The sequence below is a fragment of the Macrobrachium rosenbergii genome, chromosome 6, assembly GCF_040412425.1.
Source record: "Macrobrachium rosenbergii isolate ZJJX-2024 chromosome 6, ASM4041242v1, whole genome shotgun sequence".
Lineage (NCBI taxonomy): Eukaryota > Metazoa > Arthropoda > Malacostraca > Decapoda > Palaemonidae > Macrobrachium > Macrobrachium rosenbergii.
In genome coordinates, this window is record NC_089746.1 from 57,304,012 (window position 1) to 57,324,011 (window position 20,000).

At 35.5% G+C, this 20,000-nt stretch overlaps 1 pseudogene; it reads right to left on the minus strand.

Annotated features, from left to right (window-relative positions):
* LOC136839613 (glutamate receptor ionotropic, kainate 2-like) overlaps nt 1–20,000 on the minus strand; it is a 222,820-nt pseudogene that overhangs the window by 21,979 nt on the left and 180,841 nt on the right.

The window sequence follows — 20,000 nt, forward strand, 5'->3', positions numbered from 1 at the left end:
GAAAAAGGGTCAAGTTAGACCTGAAAGTGAGGGAAAAGTTAAAAACATATTATTATTATTATTATTATTATTATTATTATTATTATTATTATTATTATTATTATTATTATTATTATTATTATTATTCAAAAGATGAACCCTATTCATATGGAACAAGCCCACAGGGGCCATTGACTTGAAATTCAAGCTTTCAAAGAATATGGTGCTCATTAGGAAGTAAGAGAAGGTAAAGGGAAATACATATTGAAGAGATCTCACTTATTAAAAAAAGAAAAAATTAATTAATAAACAGATAGAAATGTATTAGAATGCCAGGAGAATAGCACTAGGGTCGAAATGCATTGCATCTTTGCTTGAACTTTTAAAGTTCCAATTGCACAACATCCTCTGGGAGACTGTTCCACAGTCCAACGGTGCGAGGAACAAAGGACCTCTGGAACTGCTGCAGAAGTAGATTTAAGACTTGCAGTATTCGGATGTAGAGAGTGATGAGGCTATTCGTAGGTTCATGATGTGGGGAAACTGCCTTGTTTTTGATAGCCAAAAGTAGAAGGAGTAAAAAAAGGTTTGGGATCAGGGGCATTGGAATTTCTGTATAGCGGCCCATGAAGCTCAGCCACGGTCCGGTGGTGGCCTGTGTTGTTAGTACCAATATCGGTGCCAGACGTACGATTATGACTAACTTTAACCTTAAATAAATTAAAAACTAATGAGGCTAGAGAGCTGCAATTTGGTATGTTTGATGATTGGGGTGGATGATCAACATACCAGTTTGCATCCCTCTAGCCTCAGTAGTTTTTAAGATCTGAGGTCGAACAGAAAAAGTACGGACGGACAGACAAAGCTGTCACAATAGTTTTCTTTCACAAAAACTAAAAATGGAAGTACCTCATTATTTTGTCTGTGGTTTGTAGCACTGTAAGTCGCTGTCGATGTTGAAGATATAAAACATTTCAACATTGATGGGATGGAGGTGACTGGGTTGATTTATTCAGACAGAACGTTTCCTCTATAATTCTTTGTCGTATTTGCTAGCAAGCACGATGAAGAACATTAAATGTTTGCGAATATAAGAAACGGCTGATATTTTTATAAAGTTCTTGCATTACAGAATTGCATTACAGAAATAGAAGTAATATCAAGGCATATCTTAAAGAAAGAAATGCCTTCATTAAATAAAAGAACAAAAAAATATGAGCTACTCTACAAAATAAAAATCAGAAAGAACTGACAAGGAATTGGGAAAAGTCACGCAGATAGGTATGCAGTTACGACATGCATAAAAGTTAAAGCTTCCAAAGTATCAAGCGCGTTTTAAAAAGAGCCAGGTTAGCACTGGTAAAATTACAGCTCGAGACGCGAGCGTAATAGGACTGTAACTCGAACAGAGATTTAAAGAAGTGTGCGATAAAACTCTGGCCTTGGAGCATGAATCGCCATAAACATCAGAGTCATTGGGCGTAACCCCTCTTCGAAAGCTGGTTAACTGCTCCGGCCGTTAAAGCGATTTGCGATGTCAATAACTTTATCTCTTTCGGGATGCCAGTCTGTTGACGATGAAAAGAAACTCCACGTGATAGCTTGTTACGCCGTGGCATTTTCTTTTATTTATTTTTATGTAACTATTGTTTTATCCTTATTGTCCTTTAATTCGATAGTTAAATAAAGGTTGTGTATTTCCGGTGCCTCCAGCCTTCGCATGGAAAGAAACTTAGAGGGATATCAGCTTCTTAGGCTTCGTGACGCTTGCCTTTCATAAATTTTCTTTCCTTACGATCAATTTATCATAACGTTGTTTTAGGAACTACTCACAGACCAATTTTCAAGAAGAACCGAAGCAGTAAATAGACGAAGAACTACCCCATACTATAAAGTGACTCACCAATTTCATGTAGTTGATGAGAGAGTTCCCATGGACCCAGGCGTCCTCCCCCTCGCAAACCAGTGACGTCATCTGGACATCGGTGGAGTTGTCTAGCGCCTGGATTGCCATCACGAAGAGTTTGACGGCGTCGTACATCAGGGCCGTTTCCGTCTGCCAGGGGAAAACGTAGGCCATTAGGCTGAGAGAGAGAGAGAGTGTATGTTGACAAAATATGTTTATATAAAAACCCACTCTGTGTGGTCATGTATACTTGGAATATAATCTATCATTTTGGGCGTTCTTTTGACAAAAATTGTGGACAGATGAAAGCAACAAACGGTTATCTTGATAACGGACAACGTTTCTGTATACTTTAAAAGCAAGATTAACTTGAATATCTGTGTTAAGATAGGAACAACTATGACTAACGTGAGATATAAATGGCTGAAATGCATTTTTTTTTAAGCTTTTGAATGAATCCGTGATCAAGCTTATTTATTTATTTATTTATAGTTTTGTCTTTTATTTTAGAGCATGACTTTGATGTAGAAGTGCTAACAGTTACAGAAAACCAAGAACTTGAAGAAAATACAGAAAAGTTTATTATACATGAAGAGACGAATTTACAAATTCAAATAAAACAGTCGTCGGATTTTCAAAAGGGAATCTCGATGCAAATTTAATTTGTAGTGGCTAGATTATTCACCATTTTTTTTAATAATGAAAAAGACGGTTGGAGTAAAATCTTCATCTCATTTTTTTTATTTTTCCGAGTTTAGATACAAAAGAAGAATTCTGTACGTTTTAAAGCGGCACCAAAGCCACGCCCATATTTGCGTGATAACAGACATGCATTCACTCACTTTTAATCTCAAATGTGAAGCATAATATAAAACATGAAAATAATATGAAATTATACGCTGAAAAGTAGTCAAGTTGCATATTCTTAATTGAAACAGAACGAAAATTATTATAATCATTTAAATAAACGCCATGCCATTATACGGCAAACTGAAAACAGTTGAGCATCTTGACCTCGTAACGTCTGAGGTCTTGCTTAAAGCTTTCGCTAAACAAGCTTTTATCTTCAAAACAACCACCCAAAGTTCTCTCTCGCTCACCTCGTCCTGTCATTCATTTATCGACGTTATTTTGTATGACTGTTGAAACTCACATTATTATTATTACGTTAATGACACATTTGTAATGCAATTTAGTACTACAGATAAACAAGTAAAAAATGCACCGATGTTTCTTCGACGCAATCGAGTTTTCTTTACAGAGTATGATGCTGTATGAGCCGCGCCCCATGAAACTTTAACCACGGCCCGGTGGTGGTCTGTCCTATACGTTGCCAGGCGCACGATCATGGCTAACTTTAACCTTAAATAAAATAAAAAAATTACAGAGGCTAGAGGGCTGCAATTTAGTATGCTTGATGATTGGAGGATGGATGATCAACATACCAATTTGCAACCTTCTAGCCTCTGTAGTTTTTAAGATCTGAGGGAGAATAGCAAATGTGTGGATGGACAGACAAAGCCATCTCAATAGTTTTCTTTTATAGAAAACTAAAAATGATTTTGATTGAAATTCTAGAAGCAGAGAGGTGGAATTCATTTCTTAATTTTAACTCTGCATTCAACATTGCAATAAAGTGAAGACTTGCCTTTAGAAATTCTATTATTCATATCGCTTCTCATTTAGAAACTGTAGCCTGATTCTTTACGTCATCACTGGAGATTCTAAAGAAGTTACTTCTTCATATCTACATTGTGATCAAGGCTTTTTTAATCTCTAGTACTAAATCGTGATACAAATTATCACTTTACATACAGAAAATCTTTTAAGATTTATGATTTCATGTTTGGAAATTTAAATAAATGCTGTTATATAGTAGTCATGAATTCTAGTAAAAGTAATCACCGTTCAAGACTCATAGCACAAACTATCACTTCGTCCTCATGAAATATTTGTAAAGTTATTTTCACTGTCTTTAGTAACTAATCTTCGCTTTTAGACTCTGGGAACGTTAATATAAACCCCCTTTACAATTCATAAACAAATGCAACAGAGTCATCAGAGTTGAGCAAATACATCTGGCTACATATTCAATAAAGCCTTAATATACGCCAGCCTCAGCAAACACGTCATGATTGGCATCGGGTCGAACTGAGGAGAATGCCGCAATTTAATTAAGCCTGGTCCATAGCCCTCCGTCGAGAGTTGTTACTCGCTACGGCAAGATAAATACAGTGACAGGGAAAGAGCCCTTGAAAGGGAAGGACCTCCTGGTGAAACAATGGAAGAAAGGTATGCGCCCATTTCAGGAGTACGGCAACGTTTCCAAGTTGTTGCATGAGCTCTTTTGGTGTTGTGAATTTCCTTCTTATTTTGGCCAAGAAGAAGAGGGTGGCAGTTTCAGTTAAGCACCTAGTGAAATACCTTGTTCTTTCCACTGAAACTTTCTTTGGAGGTTTCATTATTATTGGATATAGTATACTTCTAATGTAAATCTGATATGATGTTTCACATTTTCAAAAACTTATTATAAAAAAATGGAGGGGAATATCCAGATCAAATTGTGATAATGTGATTTACTGAATCATTGTCAAGGGAGATATAATTATCATTTTTGACGCGGTAGTTTTTTGAAATTCAATCAAAACGAGTCAGTTGCTCCAAAAGATTAAATCAGAAAAAGAGATGAATTATACTTAAATGCAGCTTTCTCAATGAGACATTCTCCATAACATTGTGTTTCTATGGCAGGCTCATCACGATTGTCTTACCTAATGTCTCTAAAACACTCGGCTCATCTTTACAGCGGAGAAATTCGACTTCCAACCGATGGGCTCCTACCCTGGCATTTGTAACGATAGTGAATCTCAACTCTAATTTTATTCATGAAGTGTAATTCTAATCAACCTTGATATTAGCCTCCTTTTAACGTGACCTCTCTTCAGCGGCAGACATTAGCCTCCTTTTAACTTGACCTCTCTTTAGCAGCAGATGAATCGCTTCCTTGAGAGGCAAACCCGCATTCCTCTTTCCTTTACCTTTCAGCCTTTCTTATTTCTCCCCCTTTTATTTTTCCTTGCGGCGTCCGCTGGCTAATTGCATTTGGTTGCCAACGCATGAAAATAAAAATATAAAAAAATTTGTCCTTTTTTTCCCAGGTTCTGGAGAAGACCAGGTAATATTCAAATCAAATTAGATTTGGCGCTCTCCTCATCTACACATTTTATGAAGGGGTTTCTGTATTGTATGTCTTCCGCCTAAGCAACCGAGACAAGGGCGCGCGCGCGAGCGCACACTCACACACACACACACACACACACACTACATGCGCACACACAAAACAGTTAACAACAATAAATTCTCTAAGACAATAATGAACACATTGCCATAGAAATGAAATATTATTTGTCATAGAAATGCAATGTTATGGAGCTCGAAAAATGAATCCTTTTAGTTTTCTGAAGAGAAAACTATTGTGCCGGCTTTGTCTGTCCGTCCGCACTTTTTTCTGTCCGCACTTTTTCTGTCCGCCCTCACATCTTAAAAACTACTGAGGCTATAGGGCTGCAAATTGGTATGTGGATCACCTACCCTCTAATCATCAAAAATATCAAATTGCAGCCCTCTAGCCTTAGTAGTTTTTATTTTATTTAAGGTTAAGATTATCCATAATCGTGCTTCTGGCAGCGATATAGGAAAGGCCACCACCGGGTCGCGGCTCATACAGCATTATACTGAGACCACCGAAAGATATATCTGATTTCGGTGGCCTTGATTATACGCCATAGCGGCTGTACAGAAAACTCGATTGCGTCAAAGAAACTTCGGCGCATTTTTTACTTGTTTATGAGCTATGGTAGTTCTCCCTGATTTGGAAATAAAATTCAAAATATATTATATATATTGAAATACCACAATACCACGTAAGATTCCTGTGATTAACCTCTTCATTTCCCTTTAATTCCCATTTCAAAAATAAGATTTATTCCATCAGCGAAGAACAAGCAACAGCAGCTTGGAAAGCCTGCGGTGCTTGGGTATGGCCGCATTCCGCTCTTCTTTTGTCTTGCTAACAACGTCCTCCTCTTTGATGGCGCTTCCCCGGCCACTCTATTTATCTTCCTGTACCGAGCAACAAATCTCAACGAACCCGCAAGAGACCGGCTTTAATTAAATTGCTACATTCTCTTCAGTTCGGCCTGATGGCAATCATGATGCGTTTGCGGAAACTGATGTCTCTTCGTGGCTTTCATGTATACCTGTGTATGTATGTATGTATGTATGTATGTATGTATGTATGTATGTATATGTATATATATATATATATATATATATATATATATATATATATATATATATATATATATATATATATATATATTCAGACTCGCTTTGTTGGTTACTCTTGTTATGATACGTAACGACGAATATATTACTATCGTATATTCTAATACCATTATCTCAATTATTTATGTTTTTTGGGGCTGTTAAATGGTAAGGCATAGTATTTAAATTAGGGGATGATATGTTTGTTCAATACACCGTGTGACTAGGCACAAGTTCCTCTCTCTCTCTCTCTCTCTCTCTCTCTCTCTCTCTCTCTCTCTCTCTCTCTGCATCCTCTTTCAGTACAAGAGACTCGAGAAAGCAATTACGTATGACTCTTCTGTATTATTTGAGGCTTACTGCATATTGTTATCAAAATTCTTTTGTACTTGTTTTTCATTCTTCCCTTTCTCGAGATCATAAAAGCAACATGAAAAATAAAATAAAAATTCGTAAATGGATATCATTAGTTAAAGCTTGGGAAGAGAGACAATTCTTTTGTTTACAGGCACCTTAATACCGTAAAATCTTCGTTTCCCAATGTATGCGAGGGCAAAGAGTACTCCCAAAATATATTGGCGTTTATATGATGCCTTTTAAGGAATGCTGAAAGGTTTATATGAGTTTCACTTTAAGCACACACACACACACGCACATACCACACACACACACACACACACACACACACAAACACACACCTTTTCCAGAGAAAGAGCGAAAACCAGCTATCGGTAAGTTACGCACTTCAAAATTCTCACAGTTTTAATCATACGCGCAACACCAGCCGCAGTATAAACTTGAATCCATTGGAAATTGTTCATAGAAACGCGTGTCCCTCCAAAGACCAGACACTCTAGGCGGTTTTAATTAAGCAGACAAACAATATGAATCTGTTGCGAGGGTTATGGGAACCAGATGAGATCAACCATATATTTTTGGGGGTCCTATTTCGAAGCAGATGGCCATTCCTTATCCTCTTTAAGCATAGCCGAAACCTAACGAACTCTGTATCCTGTAGTTTCCTGTCATTCAGAAACCCTTTGTGTAAATAGTTCTCCTGTTTACGAACAGAACCGTTATTGTTCGTAAAGGGGTAGAGATATTGCCCGAATATACCGTTCTTCCGTTCTCCCTACTGTTTTATTTATATGGAATTTCCTTCTTTACATACATACATACATACATGCATGCATACATACATACATACATACATACATACATACATACATACATACATACATACATACATACATACATACATGCATGAAAAGCATGAGTAATAATTTTAAAGCAATATTTAAGGGCTATTCAATTTTTTTTTATTTTTCTGTTACGTTGACATATTTCACAAACAATCATTGTGAATTCATGGAGGGAAAAAATCTACTATTTGAGAGTGAAATTAGCTGAACAAAACAGTGGTGAATTATTATGAATGCGAAACTCAGTAGATAATTCATTTTCGGTCTCCGTCAATCACGTCATTTGACGTAATTTACACTTTAAAAGGGGTGTGATTAGGTATTACGTGCAAAGTAATGGCGCTCCAAAACTTCAAAGTCGTTAAAAGGGTATCAGCGTTGCATGGGAAATTGATTAATGATTACATATGAAATAAAGGATAAAATCGCTTGTGGTTTCGTTAGCTTCCCATTCATATATATATATATATTGCGGTTTAGGTTATATATATATATATATATATATATATATATATATATATATATATATATATATATATGCACACATATATACATATGCCAAAGGTTACCAAAAAATAGTTTCAGTATTTAACAACTTATTACCTCATATTTTTGCTACTAGGTATAGAAAATAAAAAGGAAAATCACAAACACACAAACATACACACACACACACACACACACACACACACAATGAAAAACAACGTCCCTGAGCTAATACTACCTAACTATTAAGAGGGACAAGGATTAACCGCCTTATCAAGAACTTCTCAGAAAATCACCTGAAATTAGAGGTGATGAACCGGACGAGAAATTCGGAATGAGACTTTTTTTTCCCCTTTTCTTTATTTTTGTTTTTGTCTTCGCTACTAATCATATTTCCATGATTTCCACGATATCGTATTTTTCGTTTCTGAACGAACCTTGAGTCGAAAACAGGATTCATTTCGTTAGGCGCCATTGCGTTGTCTTCATTCCTGTTTTAATTCAGGTGTTTTTGAATTTCTTGAAGGAACTGCCGGTTCAGTCGTATACCTCATGTTATAGTCGCGTTAAATCTGTCCATTTTATTAGTGCACACATATCATGCTTTTTTATCTTTATTTTCTAATTTAATCTTATATCATTATAATCTTATTTTTATTCTATAATATATGTTAATCTCATCATAATGATAATTTTATTATACGGCATTATAAAGTATATATTTACAAATGCATTAACCATATGCACGTTTTAAATGTGGAGTAATAGTTAAAAATGGAATATTTTTCAGAGATTCTTTTATTTTAGGTATGCTACAGATTGAGTTAGACGGGGTGTAACAGCTGCTAAAACGAAAATATTGATGATTCCCACCAACTTCAGTACAGATGAGGCGATTGAAATAAATTTATGTTTGAGATGCTGAACTTAGAGTACCTGGAGAAATAAGTGGATGTTTGTCATGAAACGAGGAGCGATGCATCGTCTTTAGAACCTCGGGGCAGCCTAATTTAACCTTATGGTAATATATACTGATGCAAGATGAGAGGACACTCAAATCCCAGCCATCTAAACGGAAAATGATAAAAGGTAAGTAAAACTGTGGGTTAGTTTCTGACGAACTTGACATGAAATCGAATATGTAAGATTTGCAAGGCGGGAAAGAGAGGATCAGGATGACAAAAAAACAAAAAAGAAATTCATAGAAAGGTGAATGAGTATGAATAAAGGCTGACACATAGGAACAAAGTTACGCGAGCGCATGGGAGGAGAAGGGAGGAGTGAATTTGTCGGTCGAGATTAAGTTGAGGAGAGGCGCTTCTGGTATGTAAATGCAAGACGCCCTTGTCAATGGAGAGGCTAAATCGGTTAGTGTGTGCGCGCGGAAATTCTGTAGCTGCGGACGGAGAGGAGACGCCCTGCATGCTTAAATGGAATTCATTACGGCATTCATTAACACGCCCACCGAAGAGGAACGAAAGGGGACAGAAGGGGCGGGAGATGGAAGAGGGCGAGGTGCAAAAAGGAAAGGAGTGAAAGATGGAAGAGGGCGAGACGAAAAAAAGGAAGAAGTGAGAGAGATGGAAGAGGGTGAGTTGGGTGAGGAGAAGGATTGAGAGATGGAAGAGGGCGAGGTGATTAAACGGAAAGGGAGAGAAGGAGCGAGAAAATGGAAGAGGGTGAGGTGAAATAAATGAAAAGAGAGAGAAGGGGTGAGAGATGGAAGGGGGTGAGGTGAATTAAACGAAAAGGGAGAGAAGGAGTGAGAAATGGAAGAGGGTGAGGTGAAATAAATGAAAAGAGAGAGAAGGGGTGAGAGATGGAAGGGGGTGAGGTGAATTAAACGAAAAGGAAGAGAAGGAGTGAGAGATGGAAGAGAGAAGTGAAATAAACGAGAAAGAGAGAAGAGAGATGGAAGAGAGATGGAAGAGAAGGGTGAGAGATGGAAATAAAGGTGAAATAAACGATAAGAGAAAGAAGAAGAGATGGAAGAGGGTGAGGTGAAATAAACGAAAAGGGAGAGAAGAGATGAGAGATGGAAGAGAGAGAGAGAGAGGTGAATAAAGTAAAGGAGTGAGAGATGGAAGAGGTGGAGTGAATCAAATGGGAAAGAAAAAGGAGTGAGAGATGGAAGAGGTTGAGGTGATAAAAGACGGAAAAGGAAGAGAAGAAGTGATAGATAGAAGTTGAGTGAATGAAAGGGAGAAGATCGAAGAGTGAAATATGGAAGAGGTTGAAGTGAAAGAGAAGGAAAAGCAAGAGAAGGAATGAGAGATGGAAAAGTAAGGACGAAGAAAAGAAAGAGTAAGGGAGAGGAAAGTGATGCATAAAGAGTCGGATGCGGAAACGGAAGAGAGTAGTGACTAAAGGGAAGAGGAAAACGTCGATTTGAATAAGGAAACGAATGAAGAAGGTAAGCAGAAGGAATGGGAGGAGGAGGAGAAGGAATGGGAGGAGGTGGAGAAGGAACTTCTCACTCTCCTATTGTGAGAACGAAGTGAGAGGGAAATGACGAAAGCCTCGGGTAGCGAAAGGATCTTAATTAAGTCAGCGACGTTTTCTTCTTCTTCTTCTTCTTCTTCTTCTTCTCATTGGCGGTCTCATCTCCTGTTCATTTCTCTCACGATTCATCACCACTTATCACCTCGAGGATTTTATTCCGTCGGCGTCCTGTGTGTTGTTTCGACCGGTTGTATTGCTGTTTGCCCTCTTGTTTGTTATCTCATTTCTGCATGTGTGTTGTTTCGACCGGTTGTATTGCTGTTTGCCCTCTTGTTTGTTATCTCATTTCTGCATGTGTGTTGTTTCGAGAGCCGGTTTTGTTGTGTGTTCTCTTCTTTGTCACTTCATTTTTGCATGTGCGTTGTTGCGAAAGATAATGTTGTTGTTTGACCTCTTGTTTGTTACTTCATTTCTGCATTTGTGTTGTTGCGAGAGATTGTATTTTTATTTGACCTTTTGTTTGCTTACTTCATTTCTGCATGTGAGTTGTTGCGAGATATTGTATTGTTGTTTTCCCTCTTGCTTTTTACTTCATTTCTGCATGTTTGTTGTTGTGATCGATTGTATTGTTGTTTGCCCTCTTGTTTTATTACTTCATTTCTGCATGTACGTTGTTGCAAACAATTATATTGTTGTTTTCCCTCTTGTACTTCATTTCTGCATGTGTGTTGTTGCGAGTGATTATATTATTGTTTTCCCTCTTGTTTGTTATTTCATTTCTGTATGTGCGTTATTGCGAGAGATTGCATTGTTGTTTGACCTTTTGTTTGTTACCTCATTTCTGCATGCGCATTGTTGTGAGAGATTGCATCGTTGTTTGCCCTCTTGTTTGTTACTTCATTTCTGCATGTGCGTTGTTGCGAGAGATTGTATTGCTGTCTGCCCTCTTGTTTGTTACCTCATTTCTGCATATTGTGTTGTTGCATGCAAGCGACTGTATTGTTCCTTGGCCTCTTTTTTGTTACTTCGTTTATGTTTGTTTGTTGTTGTGAGCGATTCTATTGTTGTTTGCCTTCTTTTTTGTCACTTCTTTTCTGTGTATGTGTTGTTTTTATCCTCTTGTTTGTTGCCTCTTTTCTCATACGTGTTGTTTCGAGCGATAATATTGTTGTTCCTCTTCTTCTTCGTTACTTCTTTTCTCATAGTGTTGTTTCAAACTTATTGTATTGTTGTTTGTCTTATTGTCCGTTGCTTCTTTCTGAATAGAAGTATTGTTGTTTGCCCTATTGTTTGATACTCATTTTCTTTCTAGGTGTTGTTTTGCGTGACCGCACAGTTGTTTACCTCACCCATTGTTTATGCGTTGACTGGTCGTATCTACATTTGTCTGTAAGGTACGGTTTACGTACTGATTTATAAGACTCATTTCCTGCAGGTTTTACAATTTACGTAATTTTGATTTTCTTGTGCATAAATATTTGACGGTGCTTCCGACCATTCAGTCACTTCATCATTTTATCCCCTCTCGTGTCTTTCTTGTACTTTTTATTTAGTCACATAAAATTAGATGATATTTTTTACGTTTTCTTATTTCAAAGATTTCATTTGTATATTTCCTAACACCCTAATCTTTGGGGAGAAGGATTTTATTTCCCGACAGTCTAAAATTACCCAAAACTGCAGTCTTGCTGCTGATCATAGTAGAAAAAAAATTATTTAACATTAAAGCTATGAAAGATTTTGAGGAAATAATGACAAATTATGCGAACAAATACTTAGCTCTCAAAGGAAGGGCATCACTTGCAGTACTAATAAAGAATGATCAAAAGAAAAACCTTGCCATTTAATATGCAAAGCGAAGACTGCAATTTTGGGTAATTTCAGACTATCGGATAATAAAATCCTTCTTCCCTAAGACCAGGCTGTTAGGAAATATACAAATGAAATTAAATGAAATAAGAAAACGTAAAAAAAAATACTATCTCATTTCAAGCGACCTCAAAAAAAAAAAAAAAGAGACAAGGATCACACGACATAATCTTCTTTCCCGCTGCAAAATTCGTGTTGCAAAGGATCGTCCGGAGGAGGAATCGCTTTTGACGCTTCTTTTTTGGCCGCGTTCCCGAACACATTTCCGTGGCATTTTTCTGCCAGAGATCTCCCAGTATTGCCTATGAATGTCTCCGCCAGCAGGACATTAAGGGACGACGTCCCCCGAGGAATTTTCCCGCAGGGACGTTAAATTCCACTTCAGAAAAATGGAAGAATGGCCGAAAGAGAAGAAAAGACTATGGCGTCTCTTCACGCAGCCTAAACTTGCATTGTCTTTCTTGCTTTGTTACTTAATGATATGCATACCGGTGTGTCCATACCGCCAAAGTTTACGGCAATATAAGTTTCGAAACGGCTAGTTCCGACTGCGAAGCTGAGACGTTACGTACCGTCCCAGAGCTTGGACTTATGGCACCTTCATTTTGCATATACTTAAATAAAAAGGAAATGGCGAGAGATTAATACCTCTGACTGGACGACGCGAAGCCTTCACGTTCAGTTTATTACCATCATACTGATTTTGTTATGCACTGTTGAACACAGGGATAACGTTAGGAAATGCATTGTAATTTGTTATAGTGAGATAGGAATGCAAATGAAATACATCGTATAATATAGATTTATATATACAGTGTATATATATATATATATATATATATATATATATATATATATATATATATATATATATATATATATATTATATATATATATATATACATATATACATGTATATATGTTTATATATATACACATATATATATATATTTTTTTTATTTCCTATGACCTCTCACTTCTTTCATATGAATACCATATTCTTTGGAAGTTTGAACTGGGCTTGTTTCATATGAAGGTGGATCATGTTGTGAATAATAATAATAATAATAATAATAATAATAATAATAATAATAATAATAATAATGATAACAGACAAGATTACATTGTCTCCTGTTAGTACTCCTTACGGGTCGTATTTTTTTATTATTTTTTTTTTTTTTAGAGAGAGAGAGAGAGAGAGAGAGAGAGAGAGAGAGAGAGAGAGAGAGAGAGAGAGAGAGAGAGAGAGAAACCAATCCGATCAACATTTATGTATATACGGAAGCTCCGCCTATAGAAAAAATAAAACTCACTATGCAAAACTCGATTCAACCGGCTGGTACAAAAATGATTCCATTTGTGGTCAGTTTAATCAATGATTCCTTTCCCGTCCTCGATGACGTCATTCTGGCATCGCACACGAGACTTAAAGTTTCCCCTGACTTCAACAAGAAGCTTCAGCCAGGGGTTGATAGCCCAGCTGACCATGATGTGCTTATAGGAATAAATAAACTTTTTTTTTTTTTTGAAAGCGCATTATTCCTGAGCTGTACCTACGTTTAGGTGAAAAACAACGCCGGTGTCGAGGTAAGACGTACTGGAAGATTTAAATGAATTATATTTGAACATTCTCGTTCATCAAAAAGTTACTGGGCAACAAGTTTTAAGCATATATGTATATATATATGTGTGTGTGTGTATGTATATATATATATATATATATATATATATATATATATGTATATATATATATATATATATATATATGTATATGTATATATATATATGTGTGTATATATATATGCACATATATATGTATATATGTATATGTATATATATACATGTGTGTGTCTGTGTGTGTATATATGTGCGTGCGTTTCAGCATTAACTAGCACTTTTAGGTATGCTATGAAAGCTAGCGTTTAACTAAAGCCCAAGAAGATAAGTAGATTAAACTACTTTTTTAAACATCTCCTACTGCTTAAAACAATTTCTTATCATTTACAAGGTGAGAATAACAGAGACAGCTCAGCCGGAGAGGGACAGAACAAAACCAGTCGGCAGCTGGGATTACGGAACAAAAAAACGGATAATCTGAGTGTGCCACTACTTGCGCTAGAGTTAGCTAACACGATTAAACTTTTTTTATGCTATAGAAAGGCTGAGGTACTTATTCAATGAGCGTAATATGCATACAGCTTAATTTGTGAGCTATTCTTAAACCAGTGAGGTAAATCGGGACCATTTTTCTGGAAAATAAAGCTGTAATTTTGAAATGAAGAGTGGGGAAACCTGTAAGTACAATATACAGCTCATGAATTATATTTGATTGATAATTACTTGACGGATGCATATGGTTTCTTAGCCATAATCTTGAAGAGTTTAAAGCGAAGGGAGGAAAATTAACAGTAACTTGGGAAAGGAGAAGCAAAGACAGCGCATAAAGGAATGACGTTAGGGAAAAATAAGTGGAGTTTGAAATTAAAAAGAAAAATATAAATTAGTTCCGATGACCTACAGAAAAATTATAGGCTGAAAATGCTTTTATATTGGAAACTGAAAAAGCAAAATATTTGCTACAATTATTATTATTATTATTATTATTATTATTATTATTATTATTATTATTATTATTATTATTATTATTATATCAAACAATAAATATATACACAAATACAGAAGTGAAACATTCTACAAGTAAATCAAAATACAGATAAATTGAGATGACTGTCATAAACCAATCAAACAATTTGTTCCAAGTCGTGTTCCACCTAAAAGACAAGCAATAACTTGTTGAAATTAACTTGTATTTCTTATCATTTATATTTCTTACATCGGTGAGTTAATCATGATATGAAAACAAATGAAAAATGCGCCGAAGTTTCTTCGGCGCAATCGAGTTTTTTGTACAGCATATAATGCCGTATGAAACTCTCGTCCACGGCCCATGAAACTCTCAGCCGCGGCTCATGAATATTTCAGCCACCGCCCTGTGGTGGCATGTGTTGTTGACATCTATAGTGGTGCCATACGCACGATCAGGGTTAAATTTAACCTTAAATAAAGTGAAAACTACTGAGGCTAGAGGGCTGCAATTTGGTATGTTTGATGATTGGAAGGTGGATGATCAACATACCAATTTGTAGCCCTCTAGCCTCAGTGGTTTTTAAGATCTGAGGGCGGACGGACAGACAAATAGTCATCTCAGTAGTTTTCTTTTACAGAAAACTAAACGAAGAGAAAGCAGTCAAGTAACTTACGCACAAATGACCTATGGGGTTCTTCAGAATCATCAGTTAAGGGGTTATATTTAACCCTGAAACTACTTATACTGATATCGATGTTAGAAAATATAAAAATATTCAAAAATAAATAAAATTATATGTATATAGATAGATAGATAGATAGATAGATAGATAGATAGATACGGCAACATGCAAAAATAGTAAACTATAAAGGTTTTCTGATTGTATGTATATATATATATATATATATATATATATATATATATATATATATATATATATATATATATATATATATATATATATATATATAAATATATATATATTTATACCTATATTTATATGTGTATGGTGCATAGATACTCGTGCATTCATGTGTAGACAATTCTAAGCGCACTCATATATAAGCGTTTGATTTTCATATATCGCAAGTATATATAATATATACTTGTGCTACCCTATAGAAATATAGATGTAAAATGCGCATTATTTGATTCCATATCAGTTTACAAGTCTAAAAATGCTAGATAATTAGTGTAAATAGGTTATTTAAATATATTTCCCCAACTCGATTACATAACACTCACAACGATGTTATTCACCTGTATTAGCGTATTTAACCTTTTCCATCAAGAACGAAATGTATCCAAAGCCATTATTTCCCTTTCTCAATCCACCCGTGAAACGCCCGCGGTTCCTTTCGTAATTATAAGATCCGACGGCGGCCAAAACGCCAGAGCTGAAAATTTACGACGGAGAGGTTCCGATATAAAATTGTAAAATTATGGCCGTATCACTCTCCCTTCTGATCTAATGTCTGACGCGGATGGGTTTGTGACCCTTTGGTTTATGACCTGTGGCTGCGCGACGCGACAACTGGAATCTTTCAGGCTCTTTGAATCGGGACGGGTCAGGGGTCTTTCATATTTGATGGTCATTGTTTGTTTTCTAATTCTCTTTCTTCTTTCTTCTTCTTCTTCTTCTTCTTCTTCTTCTTCTTTAGTTTCTATACAGATGTTATGTGGTTTTTCCTGAGTTATTTTTCTTTGTTTTCTTTGTTTTTTTTTGTAATTCCGTTTCACAGTACTATGTGACATTTTTGTATTCTTGTATTAAGGGCATTTTATGCTTAAAATAAAGATATCTATGTCTACGTATATACACACACACACACACACACACACCACATATATATATATATATATATATATATATATATATATATATATATATATATATATATATATATATATATATATATATATATATATATATATATTATGAATATATACAATATACATATATATATATATATATGTATTCATATATATATACACATATATACATACATATCAGCTTCCTTCGGTAATCGTCCAGTTTCATTTCCGTGGAAGTTGAAAGTTTCTTCATGTTTCTGCCTCGGGTCGATCATAAAATAGCCCATACCTGCATTAAAAATCTAAAATTACATCGTGGTAATGGAAACTGGAAAGGAGCATTGAGGTCTTTCTTCTTGCTAAAATATTCTCGGAGTTACTGCAGACATTTAATACTATTTTTCCTTATTTGGTAGATTAAAATGGTCGAATTTACGCCGTATACAGTTTGATAAATATTAGCATTTCATCACTCGAAAATGTAACTTCGTGATAATCGCATTGTATGGAAACTGATTAATGTTAGTTTGCAATTATAGAACTCTCTCTCTCTCTCTCTCTCTCTCTCCTTGTGCCTTTAAACTTTATTTCCCATCAATGCCGTACACCCTATCTTTTAGTAACCTTTCCTTTAAAAAAAAAAAAACTGCAGGTGCATATCCCATCTTCTCGTGCTATAAATGAACCAGTTCCTTCTTCACCCACCCCTTACACCATCTACTCCAATTACTCCATCTACTCCGCTCATCTTCCTCCAGGTAAGTGTAACGAACTCATCATCGTTATATCCTTTGTCTTGACGGTCGTTAGTCGCCAGATCCCTTCGCATATTTATCCAGCATACTCATTGTTTTACTCTTTCAGTGTTGTATATTTAATTCTAGAGGCGATTGCTTGTTTATGATTACAATGGCTGGTCGTATCTATGCTTTGATCTAAAGCGTCATCATCAATACTCCTTTGTAAAATGTTTATGCTATTGAGAAAAAAAGGTGGTTGACAGCCGTGGACAGCACACAAAGCAATTTCTCGGATGCGCTGTATAGGAAATGCAGAGCAGGAAGTCGTTGATGAAATAAACTAGAACCGATATTCTTATATTTTTAACCAAGTAAAGGCACGATGCATAACTGATTAAAATCTCCATAGAGTTGGGTTAGCTTTCAATAAATAAATAAGTAAATAAATAAATAAATATGTATATATATATATATATATATATACATATATATATATATATATATATATATATATATATATATATATATATATATATATATATATATATATATATATATATATATATATATATATATATATATATGTATATATATATATATATATATATATATATATATATATATATAAGTATATATATATATATATATATATATATATATATATATATATATATATATATATATATAAATATATATATGAGTATATATATATATATATATATATATATATATATATAATATATATATATAAATCTATCATATATAAATATGAGTAAAATCTCGTACAAAACTTCCAGTATCATAACCAATGGCGAGAAATAATTGAATAACACATCTACATGCTGTAGAATACTACGGTATACTCTCCCTGTAGATTCACAGAGAACGCTTCTGAATAATTAAAGAAAAAATGAGGGAATATTTTCACTTACCGTCCAAAAGCTGATATTCCTAAGCTGCGTTTGAGCAAAAGGGAAGAGAAAACTCTTGAATCAACACTAAACTAATTATTTTTGAATATCGGTTATTATGAATGATAAACCTCAAGTCACTGAAGTTTCCATAGAGAGGTTACTATAAAGGAAATTAAAAATTAAGTTTTAAGAAAAATAATGCAAACCTCGAAGCTAGAACTAAATAGCTTTGGTCACAGTTAACCAAAGTCTTGGTGATCTTGTTGGGCTGTTACTTGAAACTATTATTATAAGTGATATGGCTTCGAGCCGTTATAAACATTTTAACATTTGTCAGCTTCGTAATAGCAGTTATTATTTTATTAAATATTATACAGCACGTACGATTATCGAAATGTGTTTTAAATGACGCGCTGTGTTACACAGCAATTCACTAATAGCAGTAAATAAAAACATTAGTCATTTCAATCGTACGTGGTATAAATACTAATTGTTACCACCTAAGTATTCGTTAGTTCGCATTACTTTAACCATTAACATTACAGTTACACTCATTAATAAAGTTTGAATGCCATCACCTCCAAGCATTCGGAATGGGACTACAAGGTCTATGAACCTTGCGTGACATCACAATAACCGCACAGTCCATGAGGCAGTACTTCCGTCCCTACCTTAGTGATGAGGTCCTTGTCGAGGTGTTTGTGAGCGTGGAGCGCGCGTCCGGATTCCCAGTCCAGCATCACATCCCGGACTTCCTCCCGATCCGGATCAATGAGCCGGACGGCCGTGATGTTGGAGCCTCCGTACTTGAAGTCTTCCAGGTTAACGAGGTGGAGGTCCTGGGAGTGGAAGGGGCGAATGAGCAGAATTGAGAAGGGGCTTTGGAAAAATGGGGAACGACCCGAATCTGCGGGAAAAGATGGAGTAGGGTGGAGATGTGTCATGGAGACATTCACTCACTGAGAATGAGCAGACGAGGCGTGGAAAAGAGGGACTTTACAACTGAGATATGGACAAATTCCGGGCCATGACGTATGTAAGAAGCTGCAAGAAGGAAAAAAAAAACAGGAAACAATCTTGAATTGCTGTACAAAAAAATCTCATAACCACAAACAATGTCTCTTTCTTATCTTATTCAGAGGGACAGAAAAAAAAAATTTCTACAGATAAATCATTCTACCGTTGAGACGTTTCTTACTTTTCCCATTAGAGTAATACCAGGGATAATTAAATAGTTGAACGTTTATGAACCTGACGCATAGTAATATCATATTCGTGTTATGATTAAGAAAAAGCATTAAAGGAAATTAATTTAGTAGTCTTTAATAGTCCAGAGTTTTTTTTTTCTTGTTTAGGGGTGTTGAAGTGACATAGTCGTGCTTTTGAGATTTCGTTTCCCTGCCAGGGTTCAGTTGTGTTTCAAATTTAGAGATTCTTTTTCAAACTTGTCGAAGTTATTCCAGGTCAAAGTTTAGAGATATGATGGACTTTGTCCTTCCACATATATTGTAAAGTATACATTCATACATTATTTCTCTGTTTTACATATAGTCTACGGGAAATGCACCCCACGTATAAATGGTATAAATTCTTAAAAAAAAAAACAGAGAATTATGGTGTACTTTATGAAAAATAAAAAGCACGGTGCGGTTACAAAACTACTGAAATTTTCCCATCGTTTTTAACGTGAAACGTCTCCTGGTACCAGGAGACGTTTCACGTTAAAAACGTGTC